Here is an 18,373-nt window from a genome sequence, read left to right on the forward strand (position 1 = left end):
AAGAACTTTGCTTGACATAGATGGGTAGCTTGTTCCAGAGTATGGGAAGTCTCTGGGACAGGAATCTATCCCTCCAGCCCAGCATGTCCTATTTATTGTGGTGACAAGGTTTAGGTCACTAGAGCATGTAGCTCAGAGGGATTGAGATTTCTTTAGGTGTAGCATGTTCAACATCTCTGTGTCTAACATAGCTTTATATGTTATGCAGAGATCATCTTGGAAGAGGCAATATGCTACAGAGTAAAGCTGGAGTTTTTTGAGACGGTCAGTGTAGGGCATCTGTTTGAGGCCAGTAATCCTCTTTGTGAGGTACTTCTGTGGCCTTTCCAGCTGTTGCAGATGTCTTGTGAGGTACATTCCAAAAGGGGCATTGTACTCTATAATGGGTCTAATGAGTGTCGAGTAGAAGGGAACAATGACCTCTTTTTTCCTGGATGAGAACCCTTTTGTAATGAGGTGTGCCATGTAGAAGGATTTCCTGACTACTGTGGCAATGTGATTATCAAAGGAGAGACGACTGTCCACCTGGATCCCAAGGTCTCTTATCACACATTCGACATTAAGAAGACTGCCGCCTATGTGGTAGTTCATGGGTACAGAGTTTTTACCAAAGGGGATAACAATGCACTTTTTGGCATTGAGCTTGAGGCCATGGTTCTTACACCAGGCATCTGTCTCAGTGAGGCCCTTCTGTAGGATGTCCACATCATTTGGGAACTCGACTATAGCTCCTAGTTTGCAGTCATCTGCAAACTTCATTAGCCAGAGGTCTTCTGTGTTAGCCTGTACTTCAGAGAAGTAGATACCAAACAGGAGAGGTCCCAGGAATGAACCCTGTGGTACTCCACTTGTCACTGGATTGAAGTCAGATTTGGATTCTGCAACTTTTACAGTGTGGGTTCTGTCAGTGAGCCAGTTGACAACCCATCTTGTGACATAGGGATTTATACCTAGTTTAATGAGTTTAGCTATAATTCCAGAATGGGGGATGGTGTTGAAAGCCTTGGCTAGGTCAAGATAGGCTGTGTGAACCACCTTACCCTCATCTACGGCTTTGGTGACTGCCTCAAAGAAATCAACCAGGTTCAGGAGGCATAATCTGTCTTTCACAAACCCGAACTGGGTGGGCTCCAGAGATTGGAGGTTACCAATGTCTTTGTTTATGAATTCCATGATGATACGTTCCATGGCCTTGCAGACCATTCTCATCGGGCTAATAGGGCGATAGTTCCCAGGATCAGTAGTGGCTTCCCCTTTGTGGAGTGGGATAACTGTTGCTGTGCACCATTCAGTGGGTACAAAGCCTGATGTGAGGCAATGATTGAACATGGTGCTTAAGTGGGGAGCCAGTTCATTCTGACGTTTGTGTAAAACACATCCTGGGATGTTGTCCGGTCCCATGGATACTGTGTTTTTGGCTTTAGAGTGTGCTGCTTTTACCTTTGTAGTTGTGATTACAGGGACTCTGCATTCTTCCTGTATAGATATGGGCCCTTTAGGGGGTGAGAGGGGGGTAAAGTTAGCACTGAACCTATCTGCCAGGATGTTGGCAATATCAGTTGGTTCTGTAATTTTTGTGCCATTGTGCTGTAACTCAGAGCAGATCTGGGTGTTGCCATTGAGATTCTTGACATAGCTATAAAATGTTTTGTGGTTGTCCTTAGAATCAGTGGTGATCTTATTTTTGTAGCTAGCTTTGGAGGATCTTATAAGGGATCTCAGCTTCTTACTGAGGCTGACCAGGGAGCTCCTCCACTCATAGGATTTTACTCTCTTTTGCAACAGTTTGTTTATGGCAGGGACCACCAAATTGGCTTCCTTTTTTTGGAGGATAGCATCTTGGTTCTGTTTGTGTAGCATGATCCTTGCACTTGTGTAAGTGCTTATAGAGTGCATTTGTGTAGGATTCAGCAGTCGTAACTGTATTGTCCATCTGCATGGGTGTCATGAAGTTCACCACTTCTGTCTTAAGAAGCATGAAGTTGGCTTTGGAGAACGTTTTTACTGTGGTTTCCTTAATGGGGGGTGGGAACAGGATGTGGATATCTAGGGTGATTAGCTTATGGTCATATCTGACCAATGAGGAGTTGACTTCAAGTGTGGAGCACCGGTCACTCATGTTGGTAATGACTAGGTCTAGGATATTGTTGTGCCTGGTGGTGGTGTGGATAAGTTGATCCAGGGCATTGGAATTTATGAATTCCAGAAAGCGCTGAGCAAAGGAGTTGGTACATGAGTAGTTTTCCCAGTTAATTGTGGGGTAGTTGAAATTGCCCAGTATTAGGGTGTTTGGTTGAACCCTAATATTTTCCAGTATATCAAGAAAAGAGGAGTGGGAATCCTGGGGCATGGTGGGGGAATCTGTAGCAAGCTACAATTTGGATTGCAGTTTTGCCCAGAGTTAGTTGCACTTGGATAACCTCAGATGCATTATGCTAAGCAACTAGCCTGGAGGTGTGGATATCCTTAATGAATATGGACACACCTCTGCCTTTGGTGTTCCAGTCCAGGTTAGATGGATGAAAAGTGTGGTATGAGTTATAGCATGGTAATGCAGGGGTGCTCTTCGGAGCCTTGAACCAAGTCTCTGTCACTGCACAGATATCGATGTTCTTCATTTTAAGGAGTGCCTCGAGTGAGTGCATTTTGAGATTTAGACTTATTAAGATTTTTTATGCTTAATAAACTCAGTATTGAATAAATCGTTCTCTACAACTTTAACAAAAGTTTCAAGAACAAGTGTAAGTTGCGGAACAAACAAACTAGAATATTTCAAAGCATTCATTGTATTAGATTGCCCACCAAACATAAGTTTCAGAGCAATATTCCTCACAAACATTTTAATATCTAACAAAGCACCCTCAATTTGTACAGGTCGTGAGGGCACAAAGTTCAAACCTTTATCCAAAAGGCTCAGTTGTGCTGTAGTAAGAGAAATAGATGATAAATTAAAAACTAAAGTGGATTTCTCTTGTGACTCGCACCCTCTAAGTTCCATTTGCTTTCCATTGGTAACTTCCACCTCTTCCACCCTTGGCTGAAACTCTACCCTTATGTCGTTTGCTGCAGCAACGTGAAAGGAGCCGGAAAATTGGAGAAAACACTATCTGGCAACACCAAAATACTATTATCTTTCGGTCTAACTCCACATGTAACTGCTGCAGTGCTTAAATCATCTCTCAATATTTTATTAGTGCTATTCCTCAGAACAGCATGAGAAGTTGAAGCTATTGATGTATGCTCTTCTTTTTCTAGTATATAAGCTTCATTCAATGAACGTACATCAATAGAATCAGACTGACTAGAGGCAGTTAAAGGGTCATTACCTCTATCTAAATGCTGTGTCCTTTTGGACCCATAAGGCCACACAAATATATGGCCCCTTTTAAAATCAACAAAGTCCCTCTCTAACTTTTTTCTTTTTCTGCATCTAAAGTCTATCATCATAAGCAAGAATGTTCAATAAAACATTACCAATTTCAGTTATATAAGAAGCTTCATTTTACTTATCATACAGTTCCTTTTGCAAGGCTTCCATCTTTTCTGCTAGTTCTTTCTCTTGTGGAGCAAAAAACTCATTCAGAAGCTTCATGTAACTGAAACTCCATTCCATATTCAGCATTTGCCGTTGTTTTAATAATTCAGGAAAAGTGTTGCCATAAGTAGGCATGTGAAGACTTTGCATGCCTCTAGGTACTACTCTGTGATGCAGACATGCCTCCATATGGAGGCATTGCCACAGCAGTCTTTTTAATTTAAATAAGCCAGTCTCAAAATCTTTCAAGAGGTTTCTAAATGTACCTTAATCATGAGTATCATGCACTACAGGTTCTCCAGAAAAAAGTGCATCTCAGAAGTGGATTTTCTCCCAAGTTAATAAATTGCTTGAATCGTTGCTGTTGAGGAATTCCTGCACTGGGACGATAACTCAGTTCAATGTCAAGTTGCTCAGCCATTTGCTGCTGGGTATATATAAATCCAAATGTTGAAACAGCAAAAAATAATAAAAGAGGGTTGGTACTCTACTGGACTTTGTGAAATATCTTGAGTCTATCAGTGGATGTTTCAGATTTGTAGTGAATTATTCATGTACTTCAACTGAATTTTTGGATACTAAAATTACTATGGCTAATGGCCTCATTCATAGCTCCCTTTTTAGGAAATCTTATAGGAAGAATGCTCTTCTCCATCAAAGAAGTATGCATCCCAGGCATGTGTTTGGGAACATCGCTAAAGGTCAGTTTTTGAGACTGTCGCGATTACACACTGATGACATTGATTATCAGAATGCATTAACTGTTATGGAGGGAGATTTATTGAATAGGGGATATGAGAAAACTTTGATAGAGAATACTATAATAGAGGTAAACTCCATGTGCACTACAAGGGGTAAACCGTATTCCCACAGGACTGGTGAGCCTCAAGCCAACTGTACTTTTTCAGAAAGACGTACAAATATTTTGATTAGGATGCCTTTAACCTATGGTAATAATGTTCATCATATTTGTGACATTGTTAATAAATATTGGCTGATTTTACTGTCAGATGAAAAAATTAGGGACTTGATAGGTAATATACCTTCCTTTACATTTAAGAACAACTTGTCTTTAAAAAGACAACGTTGCTATAGAACAACTACTATTCCACCATTACTTTCTGATCATCTGGGCACTTTTCCTTGCAGGACTTGGAAGGCTTGTCCACTTATTTGCAAGGATGGCAACTTTAAGCAGAATGGAATGGGTTTTGACTTTAAGGGCAATTTTTATGCTGATTGTAAGTCGAAGGGGTTAGTTTATATGGCTAGGTGCAGACGCTGCACTTTCTTTTATGTAGGCAAGACCCTAAGGATGCATAAAGAATGCATTTTGCAGCACCTAGGGGATATAAGACATAACCATTTTCTCAATGCACTTGCAAAGCATATTTTTTTATACTCTGATCATACATTTTAATTTTTGGTTTTACAGATAATACCATTGGATCTGAGAAGGGGGGATTTTAATAATAGGCTAGAGTTGGCAGAGACTAAATGGATTACTAGGTTACAGGCAGATAAGCCCCCAGGGCTTAATGCTGTTATTCCTTTAAAGCCATTACTTATGAAGCATAGATTGCATCAATATTTAATTGCTATTTTAATTGGATAATTGCTGTTGTTTTTACTATATATGTGGTTTTATTCTGCTTGCATTTATGGATCTGATGAAGCACAACTATGTGTAAAAGCGCTTATCCTTTCTGTCCACATTAAAGTTGTTTATGATATCAGCCATGGTGGATGCTTGGTTTATTATTTTGTTACTCATGAGTTTACTTGTTTTACTAAGAGACCTTCAGCAGTTTTGGGTATTTTTGCTGTTTCTATAAATGAGAACATATTATGATGGTTTAGACAGACGTGCAGGAAAGCAGAAGGCCATTTCATAAAGAAGAGATGAAAACTACAGGAGGAAGGTAAGAGGAAATGAGGCTGTCCAGCCAAGAGATGAATGGATTACATGAGTGAAGACTTTTGTCAGGTATGATTGTTGAGGGTGGCAGGGAAGTGGCACTAAATTAGAACTGGTGGTGATGCAGAACCCAGAACCCAGATCCTGTGTTAAAAAAAAAAAGAAAGAAAAAGGGGGTTGATGATGATGATGATGGTGGTGGCGAAGATGAAGATGATGATGGTGTTGATAAATACAGAAGAAGCAGAAATAAACATATGAATGAGAAAAAGATCTGAGATTTTAGTACTCTTCAGCATCTAACAACACATCATTGAAGAGCAGCCTACCCATACTGTTTTGAGAACAATGCTTCTGCTCTACAGGTTAATAAATAATGTGGTAAAAGGCACATTGAGACTCTATGCAGGCAATATCTGAAGTACCTAACATTGAGACTGTATGCAGGCAATATCTGAAGTACCTAACATTGAGACTGTATGCAGGCAATATATGAAGTACCCAACTGTCATAAAGCTTAACATTCACTATACGATGACTGTGCCTTGATGGAATACCAGATCATCAAGTGCATACAGAAAGAAAGCTGGATAATCACTGCCATATCTTTAGAATGATACATGACTAGTATCATACCTTAAAGAGAAGCAGCATCAAGGTGGCCAGGTAGTTAAGAACTTTCCCTTGCAAATCCCACTTCCAGAGTTCAATCCTGACTTCTGTCACTGTGTGTGTGTGTGTGTGTGTGTGTGTGTGTGTGTGTGTGTGTGTGTGTGTGTGTTTCCCCCCAGACTACTCTGTTTTTCTCTCACATCCTGAAAAAGATAATGGTTTATTGAGTACTCCATACAACAAAAGAAAAGACTGAGTTAAGTAGAAAATGTTTACCTTTAAATAGGCGATTGCACTTTGTCGAACATCCACTTCTTCGATGCGTTTTGCATGAACTGAAACCGTGAAAATTTTTAAATGTCGAAAAACATTCGACGTTCGACATTACCGGCTGCACAACACCTCCACACCCATGCTACCATGGGTCAAAAAGGGGCGAGGTTTTGCCGTTCGCACATTCGGAATTTGACGTCGGTGACAATCGCATTTTGGCCTACGCACAAGTCGAGTCGCCGATATCAGGATCGGCATTATAAAGGTAAACCGTAGAAAATAACAGCAATCCTCACACCACACATCCACTTTAGAAATCAAATAGTCCATTTTCTGTCAAATATTTATTAAAACCAAAAACATAAGCACTTTTGCTCCTTCGCTATAGGATGTCAAGAAAATTGTTTATTTAAAGCACAATTTTATATCAAATTAGGGTGATATATGACAAAGATAAAACCATGAAACCTGAATGCAAATTCACAAAAATGACTGGATAAATAAATGATGAAGTAAAATAAATGTAGATAATTAAGTAAATAAACAAGGTATCACCTGATCTCATAGTGATGAATTTGCTGCAAAAACAAATAGCAATAGAAATACCTAAGGATCTAAACCTCATCTGTGACATAACTAGGATATGTAGGAGAGACAAATATGTGTCTCAAAGATTACCCATTTTGTGAAGCAGGCTTCTCTTCCATGTGAAGCAAATCTCATTCCAAACCCCATTCAAATGTAACTTGAACCAGTGATTGGGAAATCACAAATTTGCATCTGGTATGTCACCTATGTCCCCTATGTCCTTAATGGACCGGGGCAGCCTGTGAGTGCTTGATGTGTGGAAGCATACATCATAACCATAAAGTTTCTTGGTGTATTGATATGTCAGCAACATTTTGGTAAATTTGGGGTGAGCTTGTCCATGCTTAAAATGGGTCTTGGACCATAGCCTAATGACCACCTTTGCCTTTAAAAACAACAACCTTAAAACAAACTAGAAAATTAATACTTGAAGGACTAGTCTATACTTCGTATTCAAATATTCTTTAAGTCACAAGCAAACAAGATACACTGAATTCTGCTGGCTGGTAAGCTTCATGTTTTTCAAGGAGTACATTCAAATCACCATAATTTTCTCTACAAACACTTTTTCAAGAATGTTGCACTGAAACTTCATAAAATTTAACATATATGACTGCTGTCTTTGCATATGGCAGTAGTGAAGTGATGAGAATATAAAATTTATAAGAATGGAGTTGACATTACTTCTTACCACCATTCCAATGAATTAAAAATGAGCAGTACTAACATTCAAATAGTGCTCGTATATGAAAAAGTGCATAAAAGATAACTGATGGTTCACTTGAAACAACAGTACACAAAGCCTTGTTTAATTATCAAACTGCAAAAAAGCAAAATTTGGGGACAGTTTCCTGTTGAGATAAGAATGAGGAGAAAAAAGAACTTGAGAACAGACATGATTCATTGTGATTTCACAAGTAAAGTTCATGCTGCAAGGCGGATATACTTGTGCATGTTGACTTTACCACTGAACCAAGGGAGTGTGTTAATAGTAGCGATCTGCAATTCCATAACCACAGTATTCCAAACAGGAATCTGATACAACTAGAAACCAAGCCAAGTGTTCTAGGTCTTGATACTCAGAGTGGTCTGCTCAGAAGCCTAGTAGTATATCTTAATAGTGATTACAGTATTATAGCAATAAATTAATACTGTACTTATATAAAAGAGTGTGCTTTTGTTATATGATGAGGTATTTTGTGATGTGTAATATGGCAAAATAGATCAGCTCATTTAAGACAATGTTTTCCTTGATACTTACACTTTTTTTCTGCAAAAGTTTATAACAAGTACTAGTTTTACCTCTACAAGTTAAAAAAAGCTTAGCTGCTTCATCAGGGTTAGCTTAACTACATGTAAGCTATTTTTTCATTGAATAGATATTACTCACTTTTATTTAGCAGTGATGCAGCTGTTTGTATTGTCACCTCACAGTAAGTGGTTCTCCGGTTCAATTCTTGGCCGGGGTGCCTTCTGTGAAGAGTCTGCATGTCCTCCCTGAATAATTTGTGTGGGTTTCCTCTGGATGCTCTGGTTTTCTCCCACATTACAGACATATCTGGAGTGTTTCTCCCAGAGCCTCTGCTGAAAATTGGCTCATTCCAAGTCAGACTTTCCCAGTAAACACGTGTTAAATAAATAAATAAATAAATAAATCAATAAATGTATTTATATTTGTGGTATTTCTGATTTCTGGGACTGAAGCATACAGAAGCTATCTAGTGTAATTCCACAGCTTCTGTATTACATGCTCTGCTTTCTAAATTTCTTCCCCATTCCCTTCTTAAAGCGCATAGATAATCTTGAAATTGTTTAATAACAAGAGGGGAATTATTATATAAATATGATCATAATGCAGTACAGTACAAACTGCTTGTCACTGTGTAGCTTGGGGTCTGATGCAACAGCTTAGACAAATGAGCAGCATAACCAGTAAGAATGGGTTAGAGTCATATTGGAGCCACAGGCATGAAGTGTGAGCAATTCTCTTTCCAGTCTTTGCTTCTAGGTTACTCTAAAAATGAAGAGCTTGTGCCAGGGGAGGGGGTCTTATTCATTTGTTAAATAATAATTTCATCAGACACTTATAGAAGCTGTGGTACACAGATTTGCCTGTAACAATACAATGGGTCAGAGGCAATTAAAGTATAGAATTACTGTAATATAACCCTTCCTTGGAGCAGTGGTTTTCTGTGACACAGCATCTAATAAGTTTGTGTTAAGAATCATTTTGTGCTCTTAGCTCTAAGCAAATTATGTGCAAATAAACCAGCAACCGAAGTGTATTAGTGATTTAGAAGGTCATATGTGTTGAAAAGCAGGGTCAGAGTTCATGCCTGTATGTGTTAAGTTACACCTGTACCCACTGCCCTGTTGCAGATACTTTAAATGTAACAGATACAATGGTTTTCCAGAACAATAACCCCGCCTTTGAACTAAGAAACAAAACTGTCTTTCATGCTTGTGGTCTCTGCTATGCAAAATAAATAAGTGTCTGCTATATTTAAATATAATTTTACATTTATAGCAGTGTTATCTTTATGAATTTCTCTAGAAAGGAAATGAGTGTACCCTTTTTCTTCACATAGATATTTTTTGCCCTGGCATTTTGGAAGGATCATTGCTGAGTATTAGGGCTGTGTAAATCTTTAGAGGTTCTATATTGTCACTGTTTAAAGTAAAACTAGGAAAAAATTGGTAATGTTTTATAAACTCATATCCTCAAGATTTTCAGTAACATAAGCAGGAGGGAGGAAGAATTAATTTGTCAGTCTTAGTAATGAAGTCTAATGCATGGTGAAAAGTAGTACTAATATGGGTTTGTAATGCAGGAACAGATGGTACTCATGAAATCTTGCACCATAAATACTATTCGAAGAGATAGCATTGCACCATACTTTTTAAAAACAGGAAACTTGAAAATATTTATATCCTAATGAAATTCAAAGTGATGAAAGAAATTCCAAGAAAAACAGTGCTGACCCATCAGTCCATATCAATGCCAATTAACTAAAACCCTTTGTGCAGACAAACTGAGGCAGAGTGGGACAGATTCAGTAAAACCACTTAATTGGCTATGTAAAGGCAAAATAATGCAAAAAACTAAATAAAACAAAACAAAAAACTACTACAATGCCACTCAAATCTGATTAACTGTACAGAAGGAATAGCATTGCATGATTGGGTTAGAATAATTAGGGAATTTGCTGGTGAAAATTCAACAGGTCACACTATGATATAATGAGCCTAGTAGAGCCTTGTAGTGTACTCACACCAATGTGCACTAACACATATGTAAAATTTATCACTACAAGTGCAACTGAGACACCAAATGAGGGATACATAGCAAAGTACCTACAATATTTATATTATAAATGGGAAAGGAATGGGCACATAGAGAGGGGGAACAGTAAGTAAACAGACTAATGAGGAGAGGAAGAGCTGTATGGGGGTTGGGGAAGGAAGGGGATTATTTTATAGGGGGATGCCCGATTTGTCACATTTTCAAAAAGAATCGAAAGGAAAGTAAAAGTAGGTGGGGAGGTGCAGGCAGTAAAAAAGAGTATAGGGATGGCCGCAGGGGCAAACAGACAAATACAATTTTCAAAGTCAAGCAGTGGATGACCTGACACACATAAGGTGGGGAAGGCAAAGGAAAGATGCAGATGGAGAGAGGCAGGACAGCTGGCGATGGAGAGGACTGGATTACAAAATGGGGAAGGGAGTATCACACAAGGGCAGGGAACATCATGATGGGGAATAAAATAGGATGCAGGCTGACTGCCATGTTGTACAGTGACACACCAATCTGAATTCACTCACCTCCTTGACAGCCCTCATGGCCAAATCACTGTCAGCCTACTGATTAGGAGTTGGAAGCTGTAGAACTGCCAGTTGTATGATGATGCACTCCAAGTTGTCAGTGCAGTCAACCAGACACAAGTTAACTAAAGCTCTCACCAAGCTGCCAACCTCCTGCTAGGTAACATATTGGTACCAGCTGATGGCACCACTTCATTGGGTCTTAAATCCCTCACCAGAGGCAGATCACCAGAGGGCATCAGAAAGTCCTCTAGGTTGCTCTTGCTGCATGACCTATATCAGCCTGCTGAAAAGTTGGCCATGAGATAGCTGGGGGCTAAGCAGATGATGATAGGCAGGTGCAAATTGTGGTGGTTGTTGCTATACCACATCTAGTGCCAAAAGGAGCACTGCATAAGACATAAACATGAATGGAGGGAAACAAACAGACAAACAAAAAAGGAGTAAAGTGATAAAGAGAAAAACACAAAAGCAAAAGTGGTTATCAGTAATGTATGCTATGGTGATTGGCAATACAGTCCCTGAAGAAGTAATATATTGCTAATTATGCAATGGCAAAAAAATAAATAAATAAATAAATAAATGAAAACCAGTAAAAATGCAAGAGAGAAAGGCACTATTCTAGTATGAAATGTGACCGAACAAGTACCCCATTGTATATTGTATACTGCATTTGAACAGTGAAAGAGTTGCAGAGAGTGATCACAATGACCAGGAAATCTGGCTACTGGACTGAACAACCTCTGAAACTTGAAATGGGCTGCACATAGGAGATTACCATCCAGTGTCAAACATGACCTACCCAACAATGCCATGTGTATTACCATGGAAATCATACTATGGAGACACAGCCACAGATGTCCAAACATTATGCACGTGGTCCATGGACACCTGCTGTCAATAAAAGACCATAACCTTGGACAGCCATCAAGAACCATAAACTTACAGCATGAGCTTTGCATACCCATAGTATGCCATGTGTAACTGGTATAGGCATGGGAAACCAAATAGGCAATATCAGATTGGCAAGATTACCATGTAGTAATAGCAGAAGTAAGGCCATGGACATGGCACTAAAGAAAGGCAAGTTTCACATCCAAAATAAATAATAATACATCAGCTGGTGGTAGAACACACACTGTTAGCCCAGTCAGTATCACCATGCTACTGATGTGGACCCCTTCTGGGAGGATGGATGCAAGGACAATTCAACCTTTATTGATGAGGTGTATGACACATAATGATAAGTAAAACTGTATGCAATGGTTAAAATAATTAGTAGCAATGCAAACATTTCTATTTCCTCTTTCAGTTTTATCCTGGATACTACTTCTGACTATAGGCAATCATTTGATATACATTTATTTAGCTCACATAATTAGCTCTGACAACCAACCTAGACAGTATCTATGCTAATAATTTGTATGATGTTTGAATGTTTTTATTTGTTCCCTTTACTGTATATATGACAACTCTCTGTAAATGAATTAACATGAATGTATCTTATAGCTTGAAGATGTATAATTTGGTGTCTACAGGAATCTATTTCTTGTTATTTTAGTAATTGGAGCTTTTCTCCTTGGGTGTCCATTGAAAAAGGGTCTCTACCCAGTTAGACTAACCCGGTCAACAAATGTTAAATAAATAAATAATAAATAAAATAAGGAACTCTATGAAATATGTAGCTATAACATCAGTGTCATTAATGTACCCAAACTCCTGGACAGACTTGCTTGCTCTGGCAAATCAACATATCATACTCTATTTCAACAGGAGTTGAAACCAACCAACCAAACAAACAAACAAACAATAAAAAGAGAAGTATGCCAATGTCCTTCAAGTCCTGCATACAGATGAACAATTATGTACACCTAGGTTCAAGTAACCATTGGTCACTAATACTTACTTACTAATACTTACCATAAAACTCTGGTCCCTTGTGTCTAGCATCATCTTTCCATCAGCTAACAAAGTCATGGTGGTGCATTTTTAGGCTACTGTATTGATGCCAGTACTGCTAACCAGAATATATGATGTCCAGTTAATGCAACACCACCTCGGAAAGGCAGTTCTCGAAACCTACTTTGTATTGGAGACCATCATATGAATCCTCCATCAGGTGCTCCCACTGGTCCCTATGCAAATGGTATAGAAAGATTTTGGTTTTCTTTCTGCAGCACAAGGGAGTCTTCTCACTTTCAGCCCCCTCAAGTGCTATGCACATTATGGGTATCACATGATGTATATCAACTGGCAGCTCAGTGGAGACTGATGTTACCATATGGTCTGGTGGTACCACCCATACAGATCTCAAGACAAGTATATCATATTCACAAACTGCTACTTCATTTATGCTAGCCACCTGTAGGGTGCCTTCTAAGGCATGGCGTTGCCTGCACAGATGTGGAGTTTATGGTAGTCAGGCAGAGAACAGAGGCAGGTGGTCGTAGTCTTATGGTTTATTGTCATCTTTGCTAGCAGATATTTGTGCCAGGCCCATCCTCAGAGGGGAAACACCATAGCTATGGTAGTTTATGGTCTACGTCTTTCCAAGCAGTCCCACAATATTTATTACACATTCATATATACAGTGCAATCACATCTGCAGGAACTGTGATCCTTAGGACCCACTGAGAACAAATATTTAGCATTTATGGACAAAATATCCAGCTCCCCCAAGTCCTCTGGCCATATCAGACATTCATTTCCATACCACCATGTTTTACTCTGTGTGTGGTGAAGCTGTAGAATAATAAGCCAGTTCTTTTTTTTCTTTTTCTTTTTTTTTTTTGAAGAGAAAGAGATCTGGCTTGTAGTGTCAGTCCAATTCCATCTGAAGAGCTAAGTGGGAGGGGTACCAGTGCTCAGCATGGCATTTCAAGGTTCTGTAGAATATAGCCTGGATGTAGTATTGCATGCATCACTTCTAATCTTTGTTGTGTTTAAATTGGCCCATAGTTGTGAACCTGATACCACTTCTACAATGTATTGTACCAGCTTCTGTTTAGCATGGCCTTTCGATGCATTGGGGTCCTCAGATAACTTCTCACCAAAACCTCTTCAAGCGCTGAATCTGGTCAGCCTGGTTCTCCATTTGCACTCCCTCACTCTGGCTTTGTGCATAACACCATGCTGTGCACAATTACAAAGGCAGCAGGTATCTTTCTTCAGGTTTCTGGATCATACTGCAATATACCGTCAAAGGAATCTAGGCAGAAGTAGGTCTTTGTCTGTCCAACCACATGTTTAACATTGCTGAGGGTGTCAAATAGTGTGGAGAGTTTGCAAGGCCCTGTGTTTGCTTTCTGAGAGCTCTGCAATACTTTTCAAGTGTTTCAACTGCATACAGAGCCATCCAGGCTAATATAAGAATATTTTCTTGATTTACTGCACTTGTTCTTACTTTATACACTGAAAGTTACTGTTTTTGAGCATGTTTAAATCATTCAATTTGGTGGAAAAAATCATAATTTCTCTGTTTGTCAGTTTTTTCTACTTCTGTTTGCCTCCAAATTGCCTTGCAGAATAAGTCTGATTCTCCAAGGACTTAGTTGTTTGGTTGTTGTTTAATCTGAATTTAAGAGCTACTTTTACTATTCTTTTACATGAAGAAATTCTAGAAACATCCATCATGTGGCAGAAGGTGTTTACCTGATCTCTCTGAGTTGGGAAGCACTCCAGGGAGGTCAAGGTTTGGTTGCTTATTAGCAAGAGGGCATAGGAGTCAGTTTTCAATGTTTTTTCTCTGTTATAAATCAAACTAGTTTGTGCTGAGCTGCCTGCTATACAGCAATTGTTAGCAGTGCCCTGTATAGTAGCAAATGTCTTGACAGTAAAATCTCCCTATAAAGTTAGGATTAGGTCCAAGACCTTTTAAACAACATGGCATTGAGTGGAATTAAGCTTACAGCAGCAGCTAGCTTGTGCATCAAATAGCACTACCATATCCTAGCACTATAGAATATTTTGCCCTTAACCCCAGAAAATATCTTAGTAGGCCCCTGTTTAAACCCAATCTTTAACCCTGGACAGCCCACCCTATTACAGGAATGGGCAACATAGACATGCAATTTCTTAATGTCTCTGTGGCCAGCTTGGTAGACTTGGGCATCCTAAGGCAATGTAGCAATTGTATCATGTTCTCAGACAATCAGTAAATCTGAGATTTTAATACACAGCTTCCTTGAAGGCAAAAATCTTGCATACAGATGAGGTTGTCAAAAATACCACACCACATCCCCTCACACATACCACTCACTGTTCAGCACACATACAGATTTTCCTATGCTAAGATATTTAATAGAAACCTCCAAAGCCACCTTATGGCAAGACTGCTTTGCAGCAATCATTAAAACACTCACCAAAAGAAACAACAAACATCTCATATAAGCCTACACCCAATGGTTACCCAAGAGCAAAGGCCATACATTACCTAACACTCTTGTCATTGGGAACTCCATTGTGCAACACGCAGATACTCCAGTCACCAAGTTAGACATGGAGAAGATAACAGTTAGTTGCCTGTCTGGAGCCAGGATCCACAATATCACACATGTACTGTACTATATCAAAAGAGGCATAATGGATCTCTTGGAATAGATTTTAATAAGTGGCTTATTTTCTGGTGTCACTGCAGAGGGATAAAAAAATATGTCAGCATGGAAGGACATGGTCAACAGATGATGTCGCTTATCCTTGCTAAAGCAACATTGTCAGCAGACCATGTTGTTTTAGCAAGGATAAGCTGTACCAGTCTCCACTAGGCTTTCAAATATTGGATACAACCTTATCCACCCCCTTAGAGTCTGTTTTACGCAATGCCAAAAAGACTACCAACACAGTGAAAAGTTTACAAGTAATTAGCTTTTACTGCTCAATGCTTGGAGACTAAAATAACTCCTCACCCTTCAAGCTCTCCTCACTTTGGAGATTGTAGACATCTGTGCCATGACAGAGACTTGGTTTAAAGTCATAGGAAGTACTCCAGTACAGCAAGGCTGCACTGCCTTCCACACATTTAGACCAACAACAGCACAGACTGAGGCCAACAGTGTCAGCCATCTTATTCTTGCGGCCACTGGTAGCTTGGAAAATTGAAAACAAAGTATTTAGAGTACATTTTGCATCCAAGGAAGGGCATTTAAACAAAATTTAATATACTTATTTAACTATTTAAATCAGTTTTGCATGTTTCCTTTTGTGTTAAAGCTATTAATTGAAGGAATTTTTATAGTTGCAGTGCATATATATTTTGAAGTGGTTCCTGTGCTCTGACTTGGTGTTTAAATCATTTCTGAGTGGTATCTCATGCTACTGGATTTTTACTATCTTTCTACTGAGATTGCAATTCTAGAAGCAGCAGAAACATAACCTGGTCTGTCTGAGCTGGGAATCCCAGGAGGCTTAAAGTGAGACTATTTCATCAGCCAGAGGGCTTTTCAGGGTCTTTGTTGTTTGGTGTTAATCTCACTTGAGATATACTTTTGCTGTGCTTCTACATAATAAAATTACAGAATCATCTTCTTTGAGACGGAAGGTGTTTACCTGGTCACTCTCAGTTAAGAAACACTCCAGGGAGCTCAAAGTATAGTGGTTTATTGTCCAGAGGATACTGGAATTAGTTTTCTGCTATTTTCTGACTGCTGTAAATTGGGCCCATTTGTATGGTGCTGCTCACAGAGCAGCAGCAGTTAGCAGTGCCCTGTATAGAAGCAAATGATTTGTTTATAACACTTACCTATAAAGCTGATAGTTAGGATTTTAACGTGTAACACAGGACTTTAACCTGTAACACAGAAAGGTTTTGTGCAAAGCAAAGATTAGGGCAGCTAGATAACATGTCTAAAGCACTAATACCAGACCATAGCACTATCTAACATTGAGCCTTAACCCGAGGTACCACTCAGGGGATCCCTGTAAAATTAACTCCCCAAACCATAACAGCCCAACCCTAATACAGGTCCAGACAACATGGATATGCAATTTACTAATGTCTCTGTGGGCAACTTGATAGATATGGGCATCCTGAGACAATGTAACAATTGTCTTGTACTACTTTTTAATTCTTAAAGAAACTAACACAGTCTGCGAGAGATGTACATGCATGACTTCCTTGGAGGCTATAATATTGCTTACAAAAAAGGTTGTCAAGAACCCACACACTACATCCTTCACACATACCACTCACCATACACATAGACCTTCTTATGATGAGGCACTTGAAAGAAACCTTTCCAAACCTCAAAGTCCTTCTAAGCCACTGAATGGCAATACCTATCCTCAGCAAACACTAAAGCACACACCAAAAGCAACACCTAACATCACCTAACATCACAAACAAGCCTATAACCAATGATACCCAAAGAATAAAGCCCTTAAAACAAGCAGATACTTTCATCATAGGGGATTCTATATTATAACACATACAGATGCCCCTGTCACCAGGCAGGACAAGGAGATTATAACTGTTAGTTGTCTATCTGGAGCTAGAATCTGCAATATCACACACGCATTTATGAGACTGCATCAGAGGTACTAATATGATTTTATCATACTTCATGTTGGTATAAATGACTTAAGACAAACCTCACTAGACTAAATGAAAAAGGACATTATGGGTCTGTCTAAATATGTGTCACAGACATGTACATGCCTTGCACTGAACAGCATTCTACCATCACCAAGGATAATCCCACAGTATGAACTGAAAATGACTGATTTTAATAATTGGCTTAGTTTCTGACGTCATTCCAGGAGGATCCAATATCTATCAGCATGGGAAAACATGGTTAACAAACCAAGTTGATTTGCTAGGATGGTCTGCACCTGCACCCCACCCCCCGAGTTTTGGATATTGGCTTAAACTTTTTCCAACCCCTTAGTTCCTTTTTTGGCAATGTTAAAAGAATAAAACTACCAACATATAAAAAAAAACCCTTAAAACAACCGTAAGGTGCTACTGCTCAGTGCTGGGAGCCTGAGCAAGAAACCTGACACTCTACAAACTCTCCTCACTCTGGAGTATGGGACATCTGTGCTGTTACAGAAACGTGGCTTAAAGCTGCAGAAAGTAATCTGGAAGGGCAAGGTTACAGTGCATTCCGCACATTAAAGCCAACAGTAGCAGAGACCAGGGCTAAAGATGGAGGAGTGTTGATCTACATTAGTGACCAGTACAACTCTAGCTTGGTTAAACAAGATGCTGCGCTGGAACTCATCCACATCCAAGTCTCAATAAACAAGGTTCCTTAACATGTCCTGGCCAGTTACATGTCACCTTCTATGACCCACAAAGCTCACATCTGTTATTTAGACCTACTAGATGCACTCCCCATCAACAAAATAACCTGTTCAAGGGAGACTGGAAAACATCATAGACTACAGAGACAATGGCAGAGGGATGGCTACTGACAGACAGCTTTCACCAGATGATTGCAATGAACTGTATGCCCAATTTGAGGTCCAAAATATTGAGTTAAAGGATATCACCATAAGACAGGAGGACAGAGAAGAGGCACCAACACCTTTCACAATATCACCAGTGAGTGGAGTAAAGCCCTTGAGGTGGATAAATCCAAGGAAGGCAACCAGTCTAGATAATATTGCTGGAAGGACACTCAAAACCT

This window comes from Protopterus annectens, chromosome 7.part0 (genome assembly GCF_019279795.1).
Source record: "Protopterus annectens isolate FY-2018-M chromosome 7.part0, PAN1.0, whole genome shotgun sequence".
NCBI lineage: Eukaryota > Metazoa > Chordata > Ceratodontiformes > Protopteridae > Protopterus > Protopterus annectens.